General features: G+C 36.7%; 1 protein-coding gene across 2 annotated transcripts in view; it reads right to left on the minus strand.

Annotated features, from left to right (window-relative positions):
• The window catches only part of LOC126849779 (RNA-binding protein Musashi homolog Rbp6), a 590853-nt gene that overhangs the window by 397900 nt on the left and 165947 nt on the right, over positions 1–27006 (minus strand). The window lies entirely within an intron of this gene.

Genomic DNA, 27006 nt, shown 5'->3' on the forward strand with positions numbered 1-27006 from the left:
GCCACGGCGGCCACATCATTAAAGAATGTGTCACTGAACGGCCGTAAATATAGCGATCGGAGGGCTGATGTAGCTTCGTAATTTTTATCGTATACGTTTTCATGTATACATTCGTTTCTATAAAACGCATGAAATAGGAATTGAATAATTTAGAAAATGAAAATGGAAAAAAAAATATTAATAATATGCACAAATCATTCTGATTATAGATAACTCTGTCTTGTTTATTATCTTTTATATTTATTATTCTTTTCGCGTAATCATATTTATAAAAAATTGTAATTTTGATAAAAAAAAAAAAAAAAAATTAATGCGATTTTCTTATGTAGAGCGCTTTCAAGCTATTATAAAAATCAAATAAAGTTTGCAAGTGTACTTAAGACAAAGAAAAGTTTGAGCTCTCTGAAGATTCATAGCGGTGTCCGGTATCCAGACAACGATTCCTTGTCGCCGTCGGTCGTTCATCCATCCACGAGGTCGTCGTTGACCTCGGTGGCTCGTCGATTCCCCCCGTACATTATTCTCTCGAGTTATAAATAAGATGGTTCGAACGACGGTAACGAGCTCGCGGCGGATCAACGGCGGAAATAGACAAGGTGCATAGAGAGCAAATAACAGAGATGGAGAAAGGGGGATCTGAAAGGAGAATGAAAAGGTCACACCTGCCGCTGCCGCTCATCTCATTGAGATCCTCATAACAGCTGCACCACCGGTCAATGGGTAGAGATTGTGCCGCCGGATCGAGCAATTGTGCGGAAGGCTTAAAATTAGCGACGGACGATGTTGGGTTCGTGCTCGCAAGCGAGAATTCTCCCGTGTGTTTGGCAAACGTAGATGAGAGAGAAAGAGATAAATTCGAGAGAGAACTGTTTCTCTCCTCGGCAAAATTGATCGGCCGGAATTGCAACGGCGGCCAACAAAGCAGTCCGCGAACTCGCCTAACGACAGCCCGGGGCTCGTAACTCCTCGCCGGAACGGGGATTACATCGCGCCGTGCCGAATCACGCGAGTCGACCCCTCCCCGGAATAACGCCGGTGATACATATTAAGCACCCAAATAAATCAATAACGAGGCGAGTTTATCGAGATGCTTCTCTCCCGCGCGACGATCGACGAGTACTTGCGCGAGCGAGACGGGAATTTTAAGCGGGCTTATCGCGCCGAAAGATCGCCGGCGATAATCGCGTGCGAGGCTCTAACGTCCTAGGGTTGCACTAGATAAAAAGGATATAAATCATAGTGCATGAAAATGGTAATAAATTACATTTATGAAGGTCCGAGACTCTTAAATTTATCTTATTGTTAGTATGTTATTAATTGATGAATTTAATAACATATATAATAATATCAAAAGTGGAGGCACAATAAGAATTAATAAACACAAATTGAAAAGATAAATATATGACGATGATTGCAGAAAAACCTGTACTTCCTTACAAATAAATCAAACTACTAATGAAAAATTTAAAAATATTTTCAAAACTTTTTGCGACCTTGTACATGTTGAACTTTTCAATTTATCATTCTTGGGAATTTCTCTCGATAATGATAATGTACGTAGCGAATTCAGTCATATATTCGCGGTAGCGTTAATGTAACAGATATTTCAGATAGTCTAGAGAGGATACATGAGTCCGCAACGAAGCGGGATGCGAAGCGAGACGCGAGCGGAGCGTGACGAACGGCGCTGTATAAATGCAGCGTTGCTAATGTTAAATCGCCGACGCGGTAATTACATGCAAATAGCGCCGGCCACTGTTTAAACAGCGCCCCGTGCACGAGGCGAGGCGAGGCGAGGCGAAGCGCGCCTCGTCCATATTTTTCGAAATACTCGCCCCCTCACGTGCCTCGCCCGCGCATCTAAAGCCCCGGCGCATTATTAAGCGCCGTTGAATGCACTCCGGCTATATCTCCTCGCATAAGCGAGGAAACGGGATCCATTAAAAAAATTTGCGAAGGTACTTCGCAAAGGAAATGCGATAGAAAAAGCTCGAATTACGGCAGCGTTCAAGAGCTTTAACCTGGCTTCTGCGAACTGAAATTAACATGTAAACGTGTGTAATACCTTTTTTACCTTTTAGATTAGAGAAATGTAAATATAGACAATAAAATTTGATTTCCTAGATAATTAAATTTGAACGAATTTTGAGAGAGATACAAATTATCACGCGATTTAAATGATGAAAATTAAACAATAATCACACATTAATTATTACTGACAAATGATTGATTTAAATTCGCGAACAATTTTAGCTGAGCAGAAGAAGATGAATTGAAAACAACGCGTATATATACGTATATGTTGTATCATTTATTACACTTGCAAAACAAAAATAATCGAGATGAAACTATTTTCATTCCAATGCACCTAACGAAGGATATTTATACTTTGTGTGCGTATATAAATACGCTCTTACGTAGTCTGTTACGTAGGCGCATTAAACATTCGCATAGCAAATTTACGATTCTGATGAATGTGTCGGCGGTCTATCTCTCACGGCTTCGTCGATGAGAGCCAGCGGCTACAGCAAAACAGCCGTGAGTAATTAACACGCTGTACGCCAGATCTAAATTTCGACACCACCTAGTGCCCAGTGCCAAGAGTATTTCGAGAGATCCTAATTGACTTTATTTTAATTAACGAAGTCCATAGGCGACTTAAGATAAGAGTAACAAAACTGGAACTGTTTGGTGACACAAAAATGTTTGGTGACTCTAAATCTCAATATTTTTTTAGAATAATTTTTTTTATACTAAAAATATGCGTTTTTCAAAATAAACCATATATTCCAATTTATATAATTTTTCATATCTTCGTTAATTATTACATTTTATTATTAAGCATGTGTATGTTTCAGATATTAATTTGGCAGAGTTTTAAAAGATGAAAGTTTCCTAAATTCAATATTTGTTATTTATATAGCTTACGTGATTAGCTTATCTTATGCCGACAAATCATTATCAATTAAATAATGCATAATTTACACATTTTATTAAGGTTAATCGATTAAATACAGTTGACTCTTGGATGTATTTTAGACACAAATCAAGCGTCGTTCCTGTCGCTTGCGCGATTCTCCTCGTGGTTAATAAACGTTTCCTTGTAATTTCCTAATCCACGCCCACACTTCCACCGTAATTATTTCTGTCGGCTTCTTACACTGCCTTTTGTGCCATGCCGACTTTCATTTAGATAAGCAATCTTACGATTATTACAAGACCATAAATCTATGGATTGGTCATTAATTGTTTAACTTTCTTCTCTAGCTTTATGCAAAATTTTGTGACGTAATATTATTTTGTTAACATTAGTTTTTGATATTTTCTCTGTCGCTTTCAAAAGTTTGTTCCCGAAAACAAATAAAAACGTAATGATCTATAATTATCCAAGTCCATGATTTAAAAAAAGAAACAACGTTTTATTTTTCTCCTTTTTTAGAAACTTAGAAAATCTAGAGAATCAAAATTAGTTTATCAAAGTTAATAATAATAGTAGTACGATTTTCATAAAACGTGTAAAGCAATAGACGCTAAAAGCTTTGGCTCCAAAGGTCAAAAGCTTGTAACAGCCTTCCTCGAACATAATCCTGATTAGCATTATCACGATTGCTATTAAAAGTAAATTCCTTTGAATAACATTACCCCTTTCCTTCACGGTTTAATATTTCTTAGCAACTGTTACCTTTCTTTCTCGCTCAAATAAGATTTAATGATTATTGTTCTGTTTATTCTCCTCTTATTAATCATAGAGAAAATTATGAGTCGGCGAAAGAGCGCTCCGCGTGTATCCGAAACATGGAGGGGAAAATCATGGCAATAGAGTCGTCGCGGTACTGCAGGAAATAACGGGAAATTTATACGATCGTTACCGTCGCGGGTTAACACGGACGGTCGTATCGGTAGCAAAGCGCCGCGACGCGCCAAGCTCCGCTAAATAAATGGACAATATCATCCTCGTCGTAAAAATAATTGCCCGCCGCTCGCGGCGGCGCGCGGCCGATTATTGCCAACCGCGGCAATTAGCTGCCGCGGCTTGATGCGCTTTATTGCCGTTTGCTGCGAATTTTTATCGCGAGCTTCCCTCTGTAGAGATTGCGGTCTGATTGCAGCAGAATTTTTGGACCAAGAAAAATAGCAAGATTCAGATAAATCGATATTACAATAAAAACGAATAATAAACTTATTATGAAAGAGTTGAGATAAATAAATCATAAATTTATTTGTTAATCGTATATATATATATATATATATATATATATATATATATATATATATATATTAATATCGTTTATATAAATTCAAAGTTCTGTTATTAAAATATCTAATATTAAATATTAAAAGATTCTCAGATGATAATGATTCTTTTTCACAATCAAATCTTTGCTCAAATAAGTCTGATATAAAAATTAGCGGAATATCTTATCGTAATGAAACATTAAAAAATACTTTATCTAGTTATGAGATTAATTTAGAATCATAATATAACACACTTTTTGCCGATCTATCTAAAGCTTTTAAAGGAAAATTACACCAACGGCCGATTGAAGAAGGTCGAGCGAAGTCTCGGGGTGTGTGTCGCACGGGATTATACAACGCGGAGGAAATAATGACGCAGATATTGCGGAGAGGATATGGTAGGAGGATATGGAGGTCGGTCGGCGGGGTACGGAGAAATATAATGGGTTAAGTTTCGCCGTCGTGCTCCAGCGAATTTCCGGGTCGAGCTCGCGAGCGCGTGGCACTTTCAAGGGACTACCGGCAGAGCTCTTCTTAGGTAACCAAGTTAAGCTGTTAATTTCCACGTACATGGTTCACGGTCGGCTTAAATTTCTTGCCTGGCCCCGGGGTAACCCGGAAAAAGTACTTCGCGCTCTTTTGTCCGGGCCTTGAATCGCCCGCACGGATTAAACTAGCAATACGATATTATCACGTTGTATGACTTTACGTTTTGCCACGTCATATTGTATTAAAGAACAATGACGCGCGTCTACTTCAGTGGATTTATACAATCAATATAAAGAAAGGAATTAGCTTGGAGCAGGAACATATAAATTGCAATTTAATTGTATTACAATATTAAATTCGCGTATATCACATGTATAGAAAATCATAAAAATTTATATTATCCTTAACATGATGCTATAATATGTATAGTTTTGTAAGAATACTTATTCCATTATACGTACTTATTTCATTACGGTAATAAATAAACATGAACACGTATATTAAATGTTACGTACATTTTTTCAAATTGCAAACATCGGAAACAAAACAAAAACATAAAAAAGAAAGAGATTGTAGCGACGACATCTGAACAGATTGAAAACAGGTTTTTCTCATTCCCCTCTGTAGGAAGACGCGCGATGTGATGGCGTTTTACATGTACACTTTTTTTCTTCACACCCATGTTTGGTTCCTCCTCATCGGTGCCACGAGCCGCTCGTGTCAGCGCAGCGGGCGGCTGTTAGAGGTATAGTTATGGCCAGTATTTGTCACGTCTTATCGCCGACGCGCATCTTAAGCGCGGGGAATTAAACGCGTAATCGCACGGTTATTATCTCGTTAAAGGCGAACGCGAGTCAGAGTCGAGGGAAGATGCCCTTTCGGCTTCCCATTTAATAAATGATCCATGTTTAACATGCGCTTGATTCCTATCAAAATTACTAGCTATAAAAAAATATTGTGTTATAATTTTATTTATTTTATTTATGAAAAGAGAGAGAAATCTCATAAGACATGTAAGAAAACAGATTTGCTTACTTTCATAATTTTCTGAAGGATAGATGATATTTATTTAATAATATTACACGCAGTGATAAATAATTTTTAAATTTTGGCAAATAATAATAAAAAATTATTACTAAAATTATAAAATAGAATATTTCATGTATTTATAGCCGGCTTCCATCTTCAAAAAGATATTTTAGCTCAATTCGGTGAAAATGAAAAAGAATCAGCCTCCATATCCCCTATTAATGAAAAAAGGAATCGTTTACATGAGAATCTAATCTTTTCACATTCGCCTCTTTACACAAGAACGAAAATTCCGCGTCGCGAACAGGCATTACGGCGCCATTTTCCATTCTTCTGAAAGCTCGACGAGTGGATCCGCTCTAGCGTCCCAAATACTCCGCTCTCTTCTTCAGGGTAGACAACGTGATCCGGTCGCGGCGGTAACGGTAATTGGAAGGCAGAAAAACGGAGAGAATTAATTTGTCGTGCGCGGTAGCCGACGGAGAGTGAGGGAAACGAGGAACAGAAGGGTGGGAAGAGTCCGGGGTGGAGCCTGGGGAGATGCCCGAGAGATGCCCGAGAGAACCGCCGTCGGGGCTCTCCCATTGATTATGAGGCAAGGCGAGCGTCGTTAATGGCCGACGGCGACATTTATCGCGTCAATGGACGCCGCGCGTCCATTCCCACGTGACGATCTCCGTCACTCGCTATAAATACGCGTCCTGATCCGCTCCTCTCCCCGCTTCTCTTCTCGGCAGCGATGCGAAACATTTTCGGAAACCGCCTCTTCCGAGTCTCCTGCACACCGTCCTGCCATCCATTAAAGACTCGACATCTTTGCTCGTTCCTCGAGGCAAATCGAAGCTTAAACGATTACACCATACCACGGCTGACTTTGTGATTTCTTTAATATAATATAAATCACTAATACGAGCTAGTAATACCAAAATCGTTTAGAGAATTTAAAAGATTTTTTTTTTTAAATTTTATTATAAATGTTTGGATCCTCTTCAGATCATCTTCAGTAAGACTGTTGACATAAATATTAAAAAAGGAGAAAAAACAAACGAAATACGTTGCGTATGCATGAAGCGGAAGAAAAATAAAATAAATAATAACAATAAAATATATGCTTGCTTAAAATATATACATTAATTTTTTCTTTATTATATTTATTTTATTAATTTTTTATTTAACTCTTATTAACCTATATTAATAATTTAAGTTATATCGTTATTTAGAGCCTTATTTATTTATTAATTTCTTTCTCTATTTCTCTCTCTCTCTACGGTCTCCTCTCTAGGAGACGCGTATTGACAATACTTTATTTACAGCATCAAATCGAATTATTTCAAGATTTCAGAATAATTTCATATTTATATGTATGATATAAATACACGAAAAGTTTTAATTTTTCTTTTATGCATTTAATGTACTATCTAATTAATAAAGAATAAAAGTTTATACATTACACATTGCTAAATAAGTTCGAGATTCGCACACATGTAATTTTTGATACAATTAAACTTTTAATATAATTAAATAACTAAATAATAAATTAAAATATAAAAATCATTAGTAAAATTAACCATGCGTATGTATCGTGCAAAGAGAAATATTTTATATATTACCTATACTTGTATTTTACCAATAAAGTTTATTTCAACACGACGGAGCAATAAAGAGCGAGCGGTTAACAAAAGTTTGTATACTCAATTAAAATCTATTAAAATTCTAGGGAAGAGAACCATTTCATGTGTCTTCATTCGCGATCTTTAATCTAATTAAAAACTACGCTGCGTGTAAAAAATATAGCGAGCAACACGCGCTTTCCACCTAATTTCTGCAGATTCTTCTCCCTCCCATGTTACTACTCCGGGCTCGCCGAGAGATTCGCTCGCAGCTGCCGTCGGAATTTTTCTAGCCGGATCTTATATAGAAACGGCCCATGCGTTACGACGCCGCAGTAATTAAAAGTACCTTTCTCCCCTCTTGCCCCTGACCATCGCCCACGCTGCTCGGTGGACAGTGCCCGCCGACGGTTTTTAATTGAAAAAATTTCACGTTCAACTTTTTCTCGTCAACTGCGACTCGCGCCACTCTCTCGATGCTTTCGCGCAGCAATCTCTCGATTAAAAGATCATATTCTATCTGTGAGCAATTGCATAGTCCCTTCTCTGTAGCAATAGGTATATTATATAAACGACGAATAAAAGAATACACTGTGTCCAATAATATATGATAAATATAATCGTTCATTAATAAAAAAAAAGTATTAAACAATGCGCCAATACGTTGCGTTGTTTGACTGCACATATTTCATTTCTAATTCATTTTCCAGTTTCGTACGCATTATTACTTGCTTTAATTATTTATCTCATTAATTTAATATTTTTTATTATATTATTATATATTTTATCTCTCCCATTTCCCTTACCATTTTTCTGCTTTCGAATTGCACTGACATTATATTAAAGCTTAATATATTTGAAAAATGATTTCTGCTGGAATAATGCATTCAATATTCAAATATTTTACACTTCTTCCATAAATCTTAGAGCAGTCAAAAGGAGCTTTCTTTTGAAACAGTTAAAAATAAGACAAACCGGTTCGAAGCACAGATGTGGTTGAGTAATCTCGCTCAAAAAGACAATAATTGACATAACGAGGGACACATTAAACTTAACCGCAGCACGGAGAGTATCGATTGCGCGGTGTCGCGTTCGCGTATTCCGGTTTCTCTCCCATACAACTCGGCACATAAGGTGACTCGTATTTCAAGGTAGAAACGAAGCACGGCGTTCCGCGCAACGTGCGCGATAAAATCGCGCCATAACGACGAGACTCATTTCCCTCCGTATCAATTCCGCGGACGAACAACGAGAACGCGGCGACGCGAGAACTCGCAAAACACACGTCCGACAATCGACACGATCGACATCGACGTGGTTTTAATGCCCCGTCGCTAGCAATGTTCACCGCAGAGCGCGCGCGATAACGCATCAAGATTTTCGCCTGAAAGCCATAGCATTTTCGCTTTTTATAAACGCCCATAATATGTATATGTCTAACGTCAAATTCAGAGATCTCCAAATTTCCTTTTCTCACGTCCCTTCAAGTTTCCATATCTCCAAATTTTCGAATTTTCCTTTTCTCACGTCCCTTCAAGTTTCATATCTCCAAATTTTTCGAGTTTTCACATTTTTAAACTTCTATATATTTCTATTTATTTCATATTTTTAAACTTCTGTTTCTGCTTCTATTCATATTTTTAAATATTTAAAAGCCTGTAACTTTTCAAAAGACATATATTTTCAACGAAAGATGATATGATCAAAGAATGCATATATTATGTTATTATCATTATAAAATATAAATATTATTATAAGATATTAATTTTTTATCTCGTACTTATGCATAATTATCAAGCAAAATCGGTTAATTTTAATTACATACTATATAATGGTTACATATATATGTAGCCACTTCATTAAAAGTTATAATAATAATGTCAAAATCCATCGTGAATTTCATTCATACGATGGATAAGACGAGTATTATTTTTCACAGACAGCTCGATCTTCGAGGCCATCGTGGAAATGGCGCGTCGTGTTTTACGAAGATAAGGCTTTAAGGTCTTAATCCTCGCCGAGATGAAAGCGAAGAAGAGACGAGAGCGGCGTTCCGATAATCTAGCGCGTTACTTCCGACGATTACGGGGCGCGGATTAGCGACCGAAAGAGACGGCGGAATCGAGAGAAAAACCAGGCAGATCCGCGAAATTAAGCGATCAAGCTTGCCATGACGCAGCCGTAACGTTTTATCGACGTTCCGCGATTACGCGTTTTGGCAAATGTACTCTACAAAACTTTATTCGCGTATTAAAACCGCACACAATTCCACTAAAGCTGACGAGCCAATTGTGCGTGTGCCCTAGAAAAGCGTGATTTCCAAAATTTTAAAATAATGTTTCTAAAGTCGATAAACACGCGAATTTTAGAATCATCGAATACTCGCATTCACTGATTTCCAATATATATCATTATTCTGCGATTAAATATAAATTTCGCATTTATGATTATATCGCGCGCATGTCTCGTTTTCCAAATACTCTGCGTAAATAATTTGCTGGTTTTTGCGATGGCCCACACAATTCGCTCGTTAAATAAATTATCATCAAAACGCCAAACAAACGCCATTTATCATAACGCGATTACGTCACGACTTATAATGATCGTTGCGGTGCCGCAAAAAGCGTGGAAAATTCATGTTGGATCATCTTGCCGAATGCCACCCTTCGCGCATTCCCCGAGGGGATGATTCGGTTCTCGGAAATCGCTGGTTACGACATCAGAATGACATTATTTCCATCAATTATTTCCTCGATTATGACACATTAAATACTCGTAAGTATGCAGCTCAAATTTGTCAAAATTTTATCGATTTTTATTAAATATGTGTAAAAAAAAGGTTTAACATCAAAAAAAAGTTGTAAGATATATTTAAAAAGTCAAATTTTTTCCTTGAAAATATGATTTTGTTTTTATATGCTCAATTAAACTGTTATAAAGAACATTTTGTGAGTGAGTAATATCGCAAATAACAAAACTAAAAAAAGTGATAGAAAATTAAACTGTGAAAACTAAATTTTAGAGAAACGTGAGAAAATATGAAAAAAGGTACGATTTTCGAGTGAAAAATTAGTGCTAATTGGGAAAGATTTATTATTTTAAAAATTATTTTAAATATTTCACAAAATAAAAAACAATGTTAATTCAATCGTGTAATTTTAAAAAAGAATAACCATTAAACTTGTATAAAAGAAAAAAAAAACAACTAAATTCACGTACAGCGCTTTAAAATTGCGTAGTTTCATCAGTATTTGTTGTTGATTTTCACCATGTTTACACTTTTAAATATATTTCATCCAAATAACGGAATTGAAAGATGATACAATAAACGGCGATCGATCCGAAAACACTTGGAAATAAAGCGATGATATAGATTTTCTATAGGAAAAATGTTAAACAAGGGAGAGGAGTGGCGCTGTTACAGTTTCATTTCCTGAAATCGTTCCCTCGAACCGCGCTCATGACCCAGGATGGAACAGTGCCAGGAAAAAAAAAAATCTGCCCTAAAGCCTACCCTACTCCGCTTTCACGCCTAAGCCTTGGAAACTGTAATTTGTGAATTTCGCTCGTGTCAGCCGACGCGCGACAAATGTCGGCCTTGCCCTGCCGGGGATTGAAATATTTATGCCGCGTAGAGTGCTCGGTTAAATGTGCGTTCGCGAATATCGTTTGATTTATGACGGCTATGTCGGTCAGGTTTTGTTTTAGTTTCGGTCTTTATACATATATGCTATTTATTTGAAAAACTTTTCTGCGATAGAGAGTAATTTTGCGTGACATAAATGCAATTTCTCTCTGTCGACACCTGTGCAAATATATATATGTATATATATAATAAAAATAAATTTAATTGATATTTAATTATATACAATTAATTGTATGATAGATTCAACATATGTATATATATATATATATATATATCGTGATTTGTTCTAAAATCTATTTGTACTTTTTAAGGTTATTGCACAAAATTATAGAGTGCATAAAAATTATGAGTAAATAACATTAAAAATAACTAATAAAAATCTATAATCTTGCAGGGAAGAAAAGTCGATTGCGATATAAAATCAAATATTTGTACAGTTAATAATTTATATTTTCGTTATAAAAAGCTTTTTTAACATATGTATTATGTAATTTACACTCTTGGATTACTTTATTTATACTTTTCGGTTTACCATTCTCGATTAAAGGCTATTTTCACGGAGGTGAGATTGCCGTGCACGTCAACGCGAGACATTTCATTGCACTTTTCATTCCAGCTATTTCCGGTTGTGAGCTCGCGTTTCACATTCAGCGAAGCGCCGTATCCAAATTCGCTGTATAAATATTTAATTCCCGCGGGATTTTCACGGGCAAAATCGATACGTGCGGGCCGCCGGAAGAGCCCCAATATACAATTCTCACACCACGTTGAAAAATCTACGTGGCTCTCGTTACGCAAATACTTGAAATACTGAGTTGAGAACCAAAGTGATACGTACCGTTTGAACAGAATAATTCAAGATAACGAAAAAAGCAAAAATTAATTATATCGCGTAAATTATACAATCATAAAATTATTACATTTAAATAATTATACATAAAAATGATACGTGATTAAAATTATAAACAAGATGTGTGTAATCATTTTTTGTAAAATGTTATGCACCAAAAATGGATGTTTTGTCTTACAGATCTTTATATGGTTTGACAATAAGAGTAATATATGTAACGTAATACGTATATCTTATTGTCAATATCATCTATTTTTGGCAATCTGTACAAATATTTTTCTGAGACAGAACCTTTTTTTTAAATTTCTGATTATAATAAAATTAATTCACACTAAGATTCAAATTTTTACCGCACAGTATGGTTATTAATATTGACCAAATTTTTCACGTTGTCTTTAATAACATAAATGATAAAAATATAGCAAATTGAACATTTTTAACAAATCAACATCCCTCTTGAATCCTTGAATTGGTCACAAAATTGATCATATTTACAATTTTCATCGCCAAATGACATTTTTAATTGACACGAACTTAATCCGAGCGATTCAACTTGCTCTGATTTCTGTGCGGCGCGTTTCGATTGTTACGAGGCCGCGTACGAAATTCATTCGACGAGTCGCGGACTCTCGAGAATCGAATCGAAGAGAGTCTGCACAACTCGCGGCGGTAACGACCCCGCCACCGTCGAAATAGAACGGAACGAGAGGGTAGAAAAGGGGACGAGGGCGAAAAAAAGCCGAAGAGGGATAGCGCGGAGCGAGACGAGAGCATGAAAGCCAGCGGTTTCGTAGGGGAGGTTGAAGGAGGAGGGTGAGGACGGGTTCGAGTGGATGCGGATATTGCAGTCGGCCAGGTTCGATTTTGCCTTAACGGCGAGAGTGGATATCGAATGATCCACATAGTCCGGGCACCTTTCGAGCCCCCTTCTCACCCTTTCCCGCCACCGCGTGCCCTCTCGCGAGTGTAGGACTAATCTGGATGGGAAGGGAGAGGCGGAGAGAGAGAGAGAGAGAGGGGGGGGAAGAGGGGGAGGGAGGGGTTAAGCCTGAGCTGTCAGAGGGGGTGAAGAAGAGACTCCGTGAAAGCAGAGGGCGGAGGGTCGAATTAAGCCCGGACGCGCCGGACTCTTCGTCGGTAACCTAACTCAACGGGGGTAGTATGCGTGCCAAGGGTCGGGCCGCTAGCCTAACTCCACTTAAATTAAAGCAATCTATCCTGCGGAACTCTCGCGCTAAGCCGACAGGTTAAGCGAGAGAAGCAACCGAAGCACTCCTCCTCCTCTCTCTCTCTCTCTCTCTCTCTCTCTCTCTCTCTCTCTCTCTCTCTCTCTCTCTCGCCGATGCGCGCTTTCCTTTGCTTTCCAGGTGAACACGTTGTCGAGTGAATACCCTGGATTTGGTCATGTGAGCCATCCTTTTGCTCCTCCGTCGTTTATCCTTCGTGTGTTTATCTGGTTATAAGCATTTTGCGTAAATACCTTTGATATACTACATGATTGCCAAATTATGATTCTTAGGTAAATCATACTTTAAGCAAGCTTAAGAGAGAAAGAGAGAATACTCTAGTGCTAATATTATATTATCATTATTTAATATTATATATCATTAATATTTGTGATATCAGTGATTAAAGAGATACTTGGAATTAAAAATTGTCATCTGCTATTCATTCTCGATTTCTTTCGAGAATAAAATTCATAAATGATTTTTATAGAATATACAAATATAAATTTTGATATGGTGTAATATCTTTAGAATATAAACTTTATACAGATTTTACGATTATAGTATTAATACGAGACGAGAGGTATACGGTCTCTGTTTAAGTTATATTTATCTCGCTGCATGTTTCCATAGCTATTGTTGCGATAGCTTTTATAGATATCTCCGGCCCCGAAATGACGAGCGCTATTTCACTGGTCTTTCCATTCTATCCCGTTCCTTCTCCTTATCGTTCGTCCTCATTCCCCCTTCTCTGCCACGGAAACGTGTTGCACGCTCGTTCCCTGGCCGGCTAGTTTGGCGATCAAAGCGTGAGTGGAGCACGTACCGTCGTTTAATCCGCTTCCCTCATGGATGCTCCGGTTACTATCCGCTTCAGCATCCATCCAGTGTAAGTCATGGAATTGCGCGCGCGCGCGCGCGCGGAAATGCCCAAGATTTATCCAGCTAATCCGTCGGGGCAGAGCGACGCGGATTAACAACGACGATGTCCGCGATTTATTTTTTACGAGAACCACGACACTCGCGTTCCCCCTACACAGTTTCACGTATACACGACGATATCATTTAAAAAAATTCATAATTTATCAATAGCTTTATTTTCAATATAGCTTTATAATTCTTGATGAAACATGATGATCCAGAAGTAACCTTCCAAACTAATTATGTGTGTGTGTGTGTAAATATATATTTGTAATACACTTAAATTACTTACTTACACATATGTGTGTTGTGTGACGTAAAAGAATGCTCAAGTAAAAATTTAATTCTTTCATTTACGTGAATATATTAGCATGTAATGTTAATTAGGAAAATTATATTATCAGAACATCGCAAAATGCAACAGCGTGCATAAGGATTTTGTAACGGCGCTCTGCGTGCGCCGTTGTAAAGCATAACAGTTTTTCATAATTATACAGCATAAAAAAATAATCTGCGACGTAACGAGCCACGTAACCATCGCGCGCGCAGAAACGAGGTAGTAGTCGGTAGCCCCCGTGGACGTGTTTCACATGCTTACACGTACCGCCTCGTAATTGGACGCACGCTGTAATAAAGTGTCACGAGACAAAACATCGATTACATTCGGGTCCTATTTTTCTTGCACCATATCGTAAAAGAATCTTGAATAATCAAATGCACATAATATTCGTATATACTTAATGGAGATGTAGAAAAAAATTACGCAGCAGTTTTTCTTTTTTTTTTTTTCTTATTCTACAAATGTTATTTTTTATATTCGTTATAATATAATGAGGGCCTCAAATGTTGTGAAAAAACTTTCTGAAAAAATTCCTTCGATCTTTCGACTATTATTGTTCAAAATTCCAGAGGTAAAGAGAATATTTTTAAAATATTTTCTGGTGCACTTTCTTCTGGTCAACTTTCTAAAATAAACATTTTTATTAAATTGCGTTTTCTATAATGCCAAGTTCTAATGATTAAAAATTATGATAAAAAATATGCATAATATATCACATATTCAATGTTTTGAAATATTGAATATATATAAACAAAGAGAGATGTATATGTATTTATAATATATTTTAAATACATAATTCACTTGACCTGCCGATTATAATATCGGAACAAAATTATCAAAGAAAGAATTTTAAAAAGAATTCCCTTAGTTTCAATAAAATTCTATGAAAATTCTCTGATTTCTTCGGGTACAAAAGAAATTTTTGAAATTCCAAGTTTTCCAAGTTTTTCCAGAGTAGATACTCTGATAATGTTTTTTGAAAATCTGACGCTACCAAAAATAAAAGAATCTTTTTGTTATATCAAATAGTGTTACACTTTTGCAAAAAGGAGATATATTCAAAGCGTATTTCAAAGTCTTTTCTTCTTTCTCTTTCCATGAATATTTCTGAAGCGTTTTGATCGACGACGGTAATCCGATTACGGATTTCATTAGCATCGAGAGGAGCACATCGTGGGCTAAATTCAGGCAAATCGGGTCTAATAGCAACCACATGTCTATATATAATCGCGTCTACGCGATTGCGTCGTATCGGGCTAATTCGCAAGGAACGCACGAGCAGCTGATGAGCGCGACGTCGAGGCGCGATTAAATCGCGAGCGAATGCCGATCTGAAATTACAACCGGCGCTGGCATTACCGGATCGTGTCGCTTCGGATTACAGCTGCGTTTCTGTCTTGTCTTACTCGCGACAAGAATGTAATACAGCAGGGAACAGGACACCGGAGGGGTAGCACGCGGACACACGGACGAACACTGTCGCGGCGAACGCGCGCGTCCTTCCCTCGAGAATCCCACGACGACACCTCGACGCGCAACGTGAGAGCGATAACGTTCGAGAAAAAAATCGCTTTTTTTATTTATTACGCTCCGACTACCTTACGCATTACGATCGTTTCGTAACGAAGATTTGACGTATTGCAATAAAGCTATGCAATAATGCTATATGTCATATACGGACTCGAAATAGTTCCAAGTTTTTAAGATTTTAAACCTATGATAGGGTTTTTCAAATCTTATGAAAAAGTTCCTTGAAATTTCTCTGATCTTTCAAGTATTTTTATTTAAAATTTCAGGTAAAAAATATATTTTAAAAATCTTTTTAGTGCAATTTTCTAAAATAGGTTTTTTATAATATTACGCGTTTTCGAATGCTTTTCATAAATATGAACAAAAAATACAAAAACTGAATAGCTTTTGTTAAGATAAAAATTTTTAATTTGCATATAATATTTTCATTCTTTATCACTAAAAATTTAAGAATATGTACTGCATATTCAATATTTTGTCAAAATAATAAATAGACATATAAATAGATAGTATACAAGTATATATTTGTAATATATTTTAAACATATGATTCACAACTTGGCTTATACTGTATGAAGAAAATTATTAAAAAGAGAATTTGTCTACTATCTATTTTCAAAATTTCCCGAGTTCCTATAAAATTCGATGACAAGTCCCGATTTTTACAAATCCCCTAATAATTTCAGGTTTTTCAAGCTTTTTCTAGGAAATAAACATTCTGCACAATCTTTTTAAACTTTACACGCAAGATTGTAAAATAATTTTTTTTGCTTTTTAAAATATTTTACAACAAACTTTTTACAATATTATTATAGAAACGTTCGACATTTGCGCCCATTTGAAAACTATTTTTTATATATTGTACGATGTTATATTAAAACAACGTTTTGTGCAATACGCTTTCGTCGAGTATGTAACGTAGGTATAGCTGTCTCTTTTTTTCCATTCAAAATGCAAACCGGGAACGTTACAGTCGTGAAATTAAACGCATATGCATTTTGCATTCTATGAAGCGGCTAATTCCTAATGGAAACAAGAGTATCACCTAGGAACTAAAAGCCGGAGGAGCTTTAGGGCAATCAATCATGCAAATTGCGATCGCGGCAAAATCTCTGGGACTCCGTTCACGATTCCATATGGTAATGCTGCTAATGCACCGATCGCGTATCAACGGACATATAGGGTGTCCCTAAAATTACACGTTTTCATTTTATCGAATTTACAGTTACAAATCACGCTTAAAATTGTAGAAAGAATTATTTTACATTTGATATATATAATATTTAATATATTAAAAAATATAAATAATTATATTTAATTTTTGGTAATTAAGAGTGTAAATAAATAATAACATCTTGTTTTTCAGATAAATTCAAATAAATATTATTTTTTAATTTAAAGTTTTGTTACAAATTAACCCAAAAGTTATTATCAACATAAAAATGTATAATAATCTCATATTTATGTATGGAAAGCTCCAAAGTCAACATCATATATATATATATATATATAGTGCATCGTACATATTGTTATATCTAGCGCAATTTTACTCGATGCTCAAAGAGAGCTGATTATTTATTAACTATTAATTGTTTCATATTTACGCCTACTCATTTTTTTCCATCTAGTTAATAGCACAATGCGGATTTACCCATTTTGCGAATAAAAGCGCTATATTTAAAGAATTGCTATAGATAGCCCTTCAATTCTGTAAATGTAATCATTATTATTTTACACAAATGCAACAATATAAATGTGGAAATATTTATTCGCAGCATTAGCTCGCTCATTTTATATATAAAGGAAACTGCATTAAATATCTACGTAAAATACGCTTCGGAAAAAGTGAAGTTATACATATTGTACTCTGTATAGATACTTTATCGACTCATCGGCCACAGTTATAATTGATAAGGTTCATTATCGAGATGGCATCGATTTCCTGCAAATGCAGTACGCAGCTGTTAATTAAATATTACACGAAATAGCCAAACGAATAATTTTCCAATTCACTCTCTACCTCGCATTCTTTTCTCTCTGTGATTTCTCTTATTTACTACTACAGTCATATATATAAAATAGTGTTTGGAACTAAATATTTCTTGTACAATTTCAGTTTATATTCTCTTTTTCTCTCTTTTTCTACTCCTGATTTCTGGTTATCAGAATTTTCTTATCATTCTTTTCACTTATATAAATTTTCGTTTTAAATATTTTCTTTCCACGTGTATTTAAATGTAAATGTTCCCAAAACTGTCACTTGTTAACTGTCATTATTTCCTTTATTTATTTACTAAATAAATTTATTAAATAAACTGAACTTGACGAATCGAGTTTTCTTCAAATAAGATTTGACTAGATTTGAAATTCCCTTGAAAGATTTTATAATTTCCATATACATTTAATATTCCCATCAATACACACATACGCGCAACTCAGTTCTATTTTTTATTGATATTTTATTGATAATATGATCAAGCTCAACATTATTATTAAGAAATAGACGATAATTCTCAAACATTTCGAATTAAAATGTGTGTAAAAAAAATTCCCATTCTAAAATCTATTTTCTTTTTTTATATCCTCTGATTTGTGGTTTTAATTGAGAGAGCCGTCCAAAGTTTAACGGAATTTTACAGCAGCGCGATCAAATGGCCGGGGCCGTTTATTATTTCATCGGGGACCTCAACGTACCGCGCGATTATCGCGCATTTTAATATCACGATATTAAGCCCTTTTTGAAAGGCTACTCAAAGAGAGGCCACGGAGAGAGGGCGAGTGGCGTTATAAGCCGGGATTGTCGACACGACGCGTATATATCCACTCGCTCGCGCCCCTCGTCGCCGTTGGCGAAATGCTGTTGAATCGGTAGCGCGGGGGGCGAGATCCAATCGAATTAATTATCGTTCGTTGTTAATTACCGCGGCCCGACCGATAAAACGCGCAGTAATCCGGCGATCCACGGAAAAACGGGGGGAGACGAGAAAACGCGCGGCGTGAAAAAACCGATCGGTTTTTCACGAGAGAAGGGAGAGAACGCACGCGCGCGTTTCAGGCCCCGTAAATGTTGTGCGAGACAATGAATTTCAATTATCGCCGTCGCGAAACGCGCGAAACTGTTTAAATCGTTAATCGTGAAGCGTGCCAGCGTGATATAATACGGTGGTACGAAAATCGACATGGACGTTTCTAAATTTGAATTATTATGCGATCATGCGATGCGATAGTTTGTCAGATCCAGACGATTATTCTCTCCTTGCAAAACATCTAGATAACGATAGAAACATTCCATGTATCTATGCAAATATTTACATATAATTTTGCACGTACAAGAAAATACAATTATGATAATGCGAGTCTGTTTTGCATTTCTTACAATAAGAGATAAAAAATGTTGGATAAGAATAAGATAAAAATATGGAAAGAAGAAATATAAAATAATGTTACTAGCTTGTACAACACAATAACAAGAATCGAATAAGATTTGAGAACGTTAAAAATAAGAAAATATATTTTATATATGAAATTCATTACTTTTTTAATACTTTCTATATTTCCTTTCGATTCTCTAGCGAGCAAAAAAGGTTTGCTTATATTTTTATTCTCCGCTTTTTACTTTATAGAACTGCATTGCAGCCGGCTTTGTTCTCACAAACGTAGGAGCCGATGGAGGATTAGGAAGTTGCGGATACTTCTTATCCGGATTTGGTGCCCTCAGGATTAAGCGACGAAATCGGCCAATCGATGTCATGCCCGGTCGAAATTTCGTACAGAGATTTTAAATCCGAAAGCGCATTCTACCGCCATCTACGCGCTCACGTAGAGAACTGTAATCCGCCCGAGCGACAACTTTGACGTGCAAACACTTTGTGAGGAAATGTTTCTTCATTTGCGTATCCGAAAAAAACATTTCAAACGCATCGCCAAACCGTTAGATCGAATTTACGGCCATGTGTTTCGATGAAGAAGTGTGGAGACGACGTGCGGAAAATTTTCGTTTACACGATGATTTGCTTGAGCGATCACTCATCTTGACAATCATTCTACAGACTGATGTATTGAAATACGAGATTACACGTTACGCTTGACTACTTTCAGATACAGATATAAATAACGATCATTAATGTCAAAAAGTTAGAGGAATAGCCGCTGTTGAAATAATTGATAACTTTAACGATAGGATGGAAATGCATCACGATATATATATACTAGAAAAATTTTATTTTTATGATAAAATAAGTATTTTCATACATCATAGTATTTATAGTTCTCATATATATGTTGAGAACGTGTATTTTTTACTTACCATCTCTAATCTCTGGTAAATTTTATCCATCATAAAAATGCAACGTAATCTTACCTGAAACATAAAGCAAAAAAGACTCATGTTATTACTTATTTCAAGAATTTCTGTGTAATAAAGATCAATGAAAGATCAATGAGATAAATAAAATAATTGCATCAATTAAAGATGTAATAACAAGTTATTAGGAAAATCATTTGCAATCGAAAGATATTTTAATCGCTCAATAATCATGAAAATTCATAAAAACAATTTCATGGCAATCTTGTTCGTCAGTCATTACGAAAATCGATACATGGTTTCGTAACATGAGAAATAATTTATATACTTTATAAAATTATTAATAGGAATATCGTTTTTGCACTCGAAAGAAAATAACTGTTTACTTATAAATCTACTGCTCTATCATCAATCAACATAGAGTAATAGACTTCTGAGAAAAGAAGTGAACTTTGCAGCTGAAATAATAGAAAATGACGGGAGATTATTGTTTACTCGTCAGAAGACAAGTTGATCTATCATCAATCAAAATGAAACGATAGACTTCTAAGCGAAGAAAACTATTGTAAAATATATTCTAAGAGTAATTTTAAAAAAGGGAGAGGATGTTTTAAACAATTATCGAAAAACTTCAATGTCAATAATTATGCTCCAGCAAAATTCTTGAAAATCGTTCAGTAAATATCAATATCAAACTATTAAAAAAAAAAAAAAAAAATACGTCAGAAAGGAACGAAGGCGACGAATAATCTTTACATAGAATACAAAATTAATTGACGTCGGGGAGTTAATTATCTATATCGTGCGGCATAGTTCGAAACGGCGAAAATGAAGCGAAGCGAGGTGTGTTCCTCATCGTGTTCCTATTCTCGCCTCCGTAATTTGCGCGCATCGAAATAATCTCGAGACACACAAGAACGATCGGCGTGACGGCGCCCATCGTAAATCACCGGTCGATCCGATCGCGGCGAGCGCGCCGCGGCGTCATCCGTCTCTGACAAAGTGCGAGCTCGCCGAGGGATCTTCCGCCGCGCCCCGGCAACTTCCGGCGGTCGTTATTTACGGGGCTAGATTGGCGGGACTTGGGGAGCTCGAGTTCCAGTGCGAGAGGCGTGAGGTCGGGATCGCAAATTGATCTCGGAGCTGGAGAAGCGAAGGCGGCAGCGGCGGTGGAGGCGTCGCCTTTTATCGCCCGCCGATGCACTTCCTCGGCGACGAAAGTAATTTTCTTAGACCGCTATCGGCTCGCCCGACGTCTCTCCGCGCGACGCGACGGGTCGCTTAAAAAATGCATCCCCGAGAAATCGATGTGTTATCGGGAGAAATGTTACGTGCATGCAATTTGTGAAATAGCACTCTGAGTGATGTATGGTATTCGTGTAACTCTTCAAGTCCGGACTGAGTCGGCTTGACTTCGAAAATGGCGTAACGATAAACGAAAGATGCCGTTCAAGTGTATCACGTTCTTCCCAAACTATATAAAAAAAAATTTAGAAAAATATAATTCCATTTGTTGCAAAAGTTAAATTGACTGTACATCGCGCTGGTTACACAAACCTAATTCTAGCAGTTAAAGTTAATTTTATCCTCTTGGAAGATGATTTAAAAAAGCTGCTTCTCAAACAGAAACAGAACTCCACGAAACGCGAAACAAAATTCTATAAAAATATCCTTTTCTAAGAGATTTCTCGAAACATGAAAACTTTAAGCATCTTGATGAGAAAAACATTTTTCTCAGTGTATCAGTGATAAGTAACACGTAAACTTAAAGCAATTATTAATCACGGAAAGAATAAGATACACGACAGTGCGATTTAGATTCGTAACTCGAGGATGAACCTGGTCCCGTAGATCAGATATGAATTCTTGATATTCGGAATCTGGACTCGACCGCAGACAGCGGAAACCCACTGCGCTGACAACCACTGCTGCCTTCCTCTGACAATCCCGCGGTATGTTAACGTCCACTGCGTACGGGAGTGAAAATGAATTTCTGCGGTTCGTTCTTGATGATTATTCCAATGTGACCTCGTGGAATAAATGTGATTTTTACAAAAGACGGATGATGGAAACATTGCTCACACGTACGCGAGATTAAGTATCCCATAGATATTGATAATTTCTTTACTGAAATCTCTATTTTTTTTTCTTTACCTTAGAGCCATATTAAAATACAATAGCATCATCTAGAGCTACTATTGTAATTCTAAATTTCTTGTAAGGCATAATAAAAAATATTTCATATTGCAAATAGATTATTTTCTATTTTCTAAAATGTTAATTATGCAAATTAGTCCTGTCTCGGATATTCTCTTCCAGATAAGTTTAAATTTCAAGATAATCAGTGTAAACTCATCTTTAGAGACTCATGTCGCAAAATTAGCCCAGGTTCTCTGAAATACGCACAAATCTCTACCGCCTGTACTGGATTGAATCTTTGATAAAGAAAACCGACGACAATGTTCTACTATGTTCTCGTGGCACGGGTCAAATGTTCGCAGAAACCGCGAACATTTACCGCTTTAGTCATATATATATATGTCAATCGTGTAATTGCTGACGTTACAAGAAATAATTAACAGATGGGATAATTAACAGACAACACTAATTGAGCCGAGTTATGCAATATAAAAGTGATGCTTCCTAAAATTTTGCGTAAAAACCCAGATTAAAATTATACGTCTTTTAATTCGTGCTCTAGATATTTTTCTGAGAAACAATCACAAGAATAATTAGATCTAATTACAATAATAAAATAGGCACGACAGATTAATGATAGAATTATCAAGTATCATAAAATGATAAAAAAAGAAGCAATAATCGATTTGTTATAGAATCACAAAAATTAATGGCTTCCTAATTCATTATTTCAGACTTACGCCATAATTGTAGTTTTTTTCCATCGTCATTCGCGGTTCGATCTTATGTAACCACTATTAATAATTGATAATTATTCTTGATTGTAACAAATGTAAAGGCCGCGTGCATATAAGCGTCAGCAAATGGACGCGATTTGGCGTATCGCCGAAACTCGAGGGGAGATCGGCAGCGATGATCACGTCGCTGGAATTATCCCCGAGACCGGAAGATCCAGTTTCCAATAATCCGCGGCACGCGCATTTACATCCGGGAACGAGGCAATAAATATGGCGTTTACACGGGGCGGCTGCCACCTGCACAGACGCGGCCTGCTCGTTCTCCACGGGAAGGGATCGGGATAAATTCCTGGCCACCGGCCAGTATCTCGAGTTCTCGAAGCCCGTTTCGCCCGATACAAATGGACGCCACCGACAAGCCGGGCAACTGCGAAACTACGAAACTACGGTACTAAATGGATCTACTGCCGCCGCCGTTTGCCGTCGCCGCCAATGCAATGGCGGGAAAGAACGCGAACACGTGGACGAAGAGGTGACGATTAATGAACTCGTCGTACCGTTGCACGCAGTCGTGCCAGGTTCATCGTTTGTGTTGCTATTGGCAGATACTAAGAGATCGGCTTTTAACATCGTGACGTTAATGAATGATTTTGGCGGGCTTCGACTTTAAAATTCCTAACAAAAGCGCATTCTTCGGCCAAATTCGAGTGAACTTTGCGCTTTCATCACAATTTTAATTTTAGATTCTATTACATCGAGATACTTAATAAAAAAAACATTTATATGCGTTTATAGCGTTTAAAGATTTGATAAAAATTTTGAAAAAAATCTATAAAAAAATAAAGTTTTTAATTTTAAAATTTCATATAATCCGTACAAAACGCAGTAATAACAATGAAATAAAAAAAAAAAAACTACAATATAATCCATCAGCTTTAAAACAATATATGTAAAATTTAACATAATGTTGTCAAACAAAAATAAATAATAATTATCCGCTCTATATAAAAAAAAAAAAAAACACACAATACGCTTAAAAAAGAAGCAGCAAAAATGATAAGATAAAATAACGAAAGAAAAAGGGAGAAAAGAAGAGAGGAAGAGATGAAGATAGGAATCTCGAACGAACATCTCTCGATAGAATGAGAGCGGAAAATAACATGACAAATAATTTGAGAGATTATAGAGGCTCGTTCTAGTTTTCAATCGGTCGAATCTGCCGCATACCCTCCCCCCCCCCTCCCCCCTCTTCTGCCTCTCCCTCAACTCAGTCTTCCTCTTGTCCCTGAAGGTCTCGTCTTCTCTAGGCAAGTCCACTGGCATTTTGCATTCTCTAGTTTGCCACGTGCGTTCGTTTCGCGCATGTCGTCGTGCAAATTTAGCGTAAATAATTCGGGCATTCGCGTTTTGCTGTTTCTTTACTGCGACCACTGCGCAAAACCACTCTCCTACTCTTCGTCGTGTTCACAGACACGTGGATAGTACATGTGACTACGTGCGCGCGTTTGTATATACGTACATACATGCAATTTGTAAATGTGTATATGTATATATGTGACCGATATGTAAAATGTATTTCGATAGCAATAAATGTACACAAATTTCTCAGATCTGGAAATAAATCAAAAATTCTTTTCACCTTATCAAACATTTAAGGAATAAGAAAAAAATCTGCGTGGCCTTCACACATTTAGCATTAAATGCAGTTAATTGACATGTAATTCATGCTTAACTATAGTCGTATTTGATATCGTAAATTTATATGAAAAGTCCGTTTTGTTTCGATCCTGAGAGGCGTAAAAAATTTTGCAAAAGGTTTTAACAGTAAAAATGCCGCCGTCGAAGCAACGAAGATATAGTATTATGCTGTTACGTCATCATAAGCTATTGTATTTACGTCATTGCGCGAGAGATAAACGAGAAATCGATCGCCACGTGACATTCGCGTTATTCCAGCAGCCACCGCGAGGATATCGGTGCTGTTAGTTTAGCGCTTGACAAACCGGCACGAAGCCAACTTTGACATTTGAAAAGTTCACTACGTCCCATGTGTAAATATCCAAACAAAGTATAGACCGAGTTAGATGTCTATTATTGTCCATTTTTATATTCAAAAAAAAAAAACTAGCCGACTTCTCTTTTTCGAACCTAATTTTACATTTAAAAAATTACAAGAATTTTTTATTAAAAAAAATTTATACATGTATATATGTGCATTCGAGAAAATAGAATTCTATGTAAAAAACAAATTATTTTCCGCAAAAGATCATTATCTCTAAAGACATATCATGAAGAATAAAATTGCTATCTTTAGAAATTCTCGCTGGAACAATTTCACAGAAGAACTTGTTTTTCTTTTTAATTCTCCAAATCCGAAAATGCTACTTTAATGTTATATTCAAAGAATCAAATTAGATTACTATCCTTTCTTACATACAGCAAATTAAGGGATTAATCTCATGATTTAAAAGACCGCTGCTCCCTGATCTCTCCACTCGCGTTTGCAGAGTTAAATCCTAACTTTGAAAATAGGAAATCCTTTCGCGGAGAATAAGATCGTTATCCCCGAGGAGTTCCCGTGCGACAAGTGAATCACTGTCCCGAGAACAACTCTATCCCGCGGAACAACTCCGTGGATATTCCCGTTAAGTAAATATGCACATCGAAGCAGACAATCCGGCTATCGTCGGGAGAATACGAGAATATTTCGTCAACATGGCTGCCGGCAAGTCTCTCGCGTGATTTCCATCCGGCACCGTGAGAGGAGCGGAAAGGGCGGCAGAGGCGCGAGCAAAAGCGAGTAAGCGGGGACAGAAGAGGGAAAGCGAGGAGGAGCGGTGACGTAAGGGGATGAAGACACGTTTTCCAGCATCCGGTGTAGCGCGCGTCTCGGCAAAGTGAGACGTCTTAGCCGTTGACGACGTTTGGTCGTCAGCGTGGAAGACGCGAGCGAGTCCTGTGGGGAAGAAAAGGGGATGAGAGCACGTTGAGGGAAGAGGGGAGAAGGCAGAGAAGGTAGAGAAAGTGACGAAGAATTTCGAAACGAGGGGGACGTAAAGTAGCGAAGACAAGGGTAGAGAATCGCAAGCTTTGCGAGAAGGCGTCGTCTTATTTGGACGCTGATTTGAAGCGAGCGCTCGAGAATTTGACATTTCCGCCAACTTTCCGAGACTTACATAACCCTCGCACCTCTATCCCTTCCTCTTTCCTATATGCCGCCTTACCGGAGGCTATCTCCTTCCCTCGAGCTTCGTATTCGTGGAAAAGAAACACAGAATCTCGAAATATCCAGGCGAGATTTGATATTAGAACAGCAGAGTTTAGAACGCGTTTATATAAGTTACGGATCTGTTTTCATGTCCCATATTTAATACTAAACGTAGCCATTTAATTCCGTTCTAATATGATAAGATATCTGAAAATAAGATGTCACATTTGATGATATAATATAAGAGTATCTTAATCTTGCCTAAAGACAATTTTTTTCTCTTAACTTTCAATGGAGATGCTAGCCAATTTTCTATTTATTTATTATATATTTCATTTCAATAAGTCAAATATGATTAAACGCGTGACAATAATTATAGAAAGCATTTATAAAAAATAGTTTGAATTTTATACATTTCTATAAAAAGTTAACATTTGAAATGTGATGAATATTAGGAAAATTAAAACAGATTATATTGCAAAAACCTGTATGATGCTTTAAGCATTTTTGTAAACAAGCAAACAAAATCAATTGAATCGTTATCAAAATTGGAACAAAAACTCTTATATCAATGATTTTGGCTTTGCCACTGGGTCAACTCATTAATGAATTGACACTCATGGTTGCGCCAGATTCGGTTCAGATAAAAGTATTATCAACACTCGCCCATTTCATTCGGCAAAAACGATCGACCGGTGCAGTTTTAATTTCTGGGTATAAATACAGAGATATATGCTTTTTAC

This window comes from Cataglyphis hispanica, chromosome 5 (genome assembly GCF_021464435.1).
Source record: "Cataglyphis hispanica isolate Lineage 1 chromosome 5, ULB_Chis1_1.0, whole genome shotgun sequence".
In the NCBI taxonomy this organism is placed as follows: Eukaryota; Metazoa; Arthropoda; class Insecta; order Hymenoptera; family Formicidae; genus Cataglyphis; species Cataglyphis hispanica.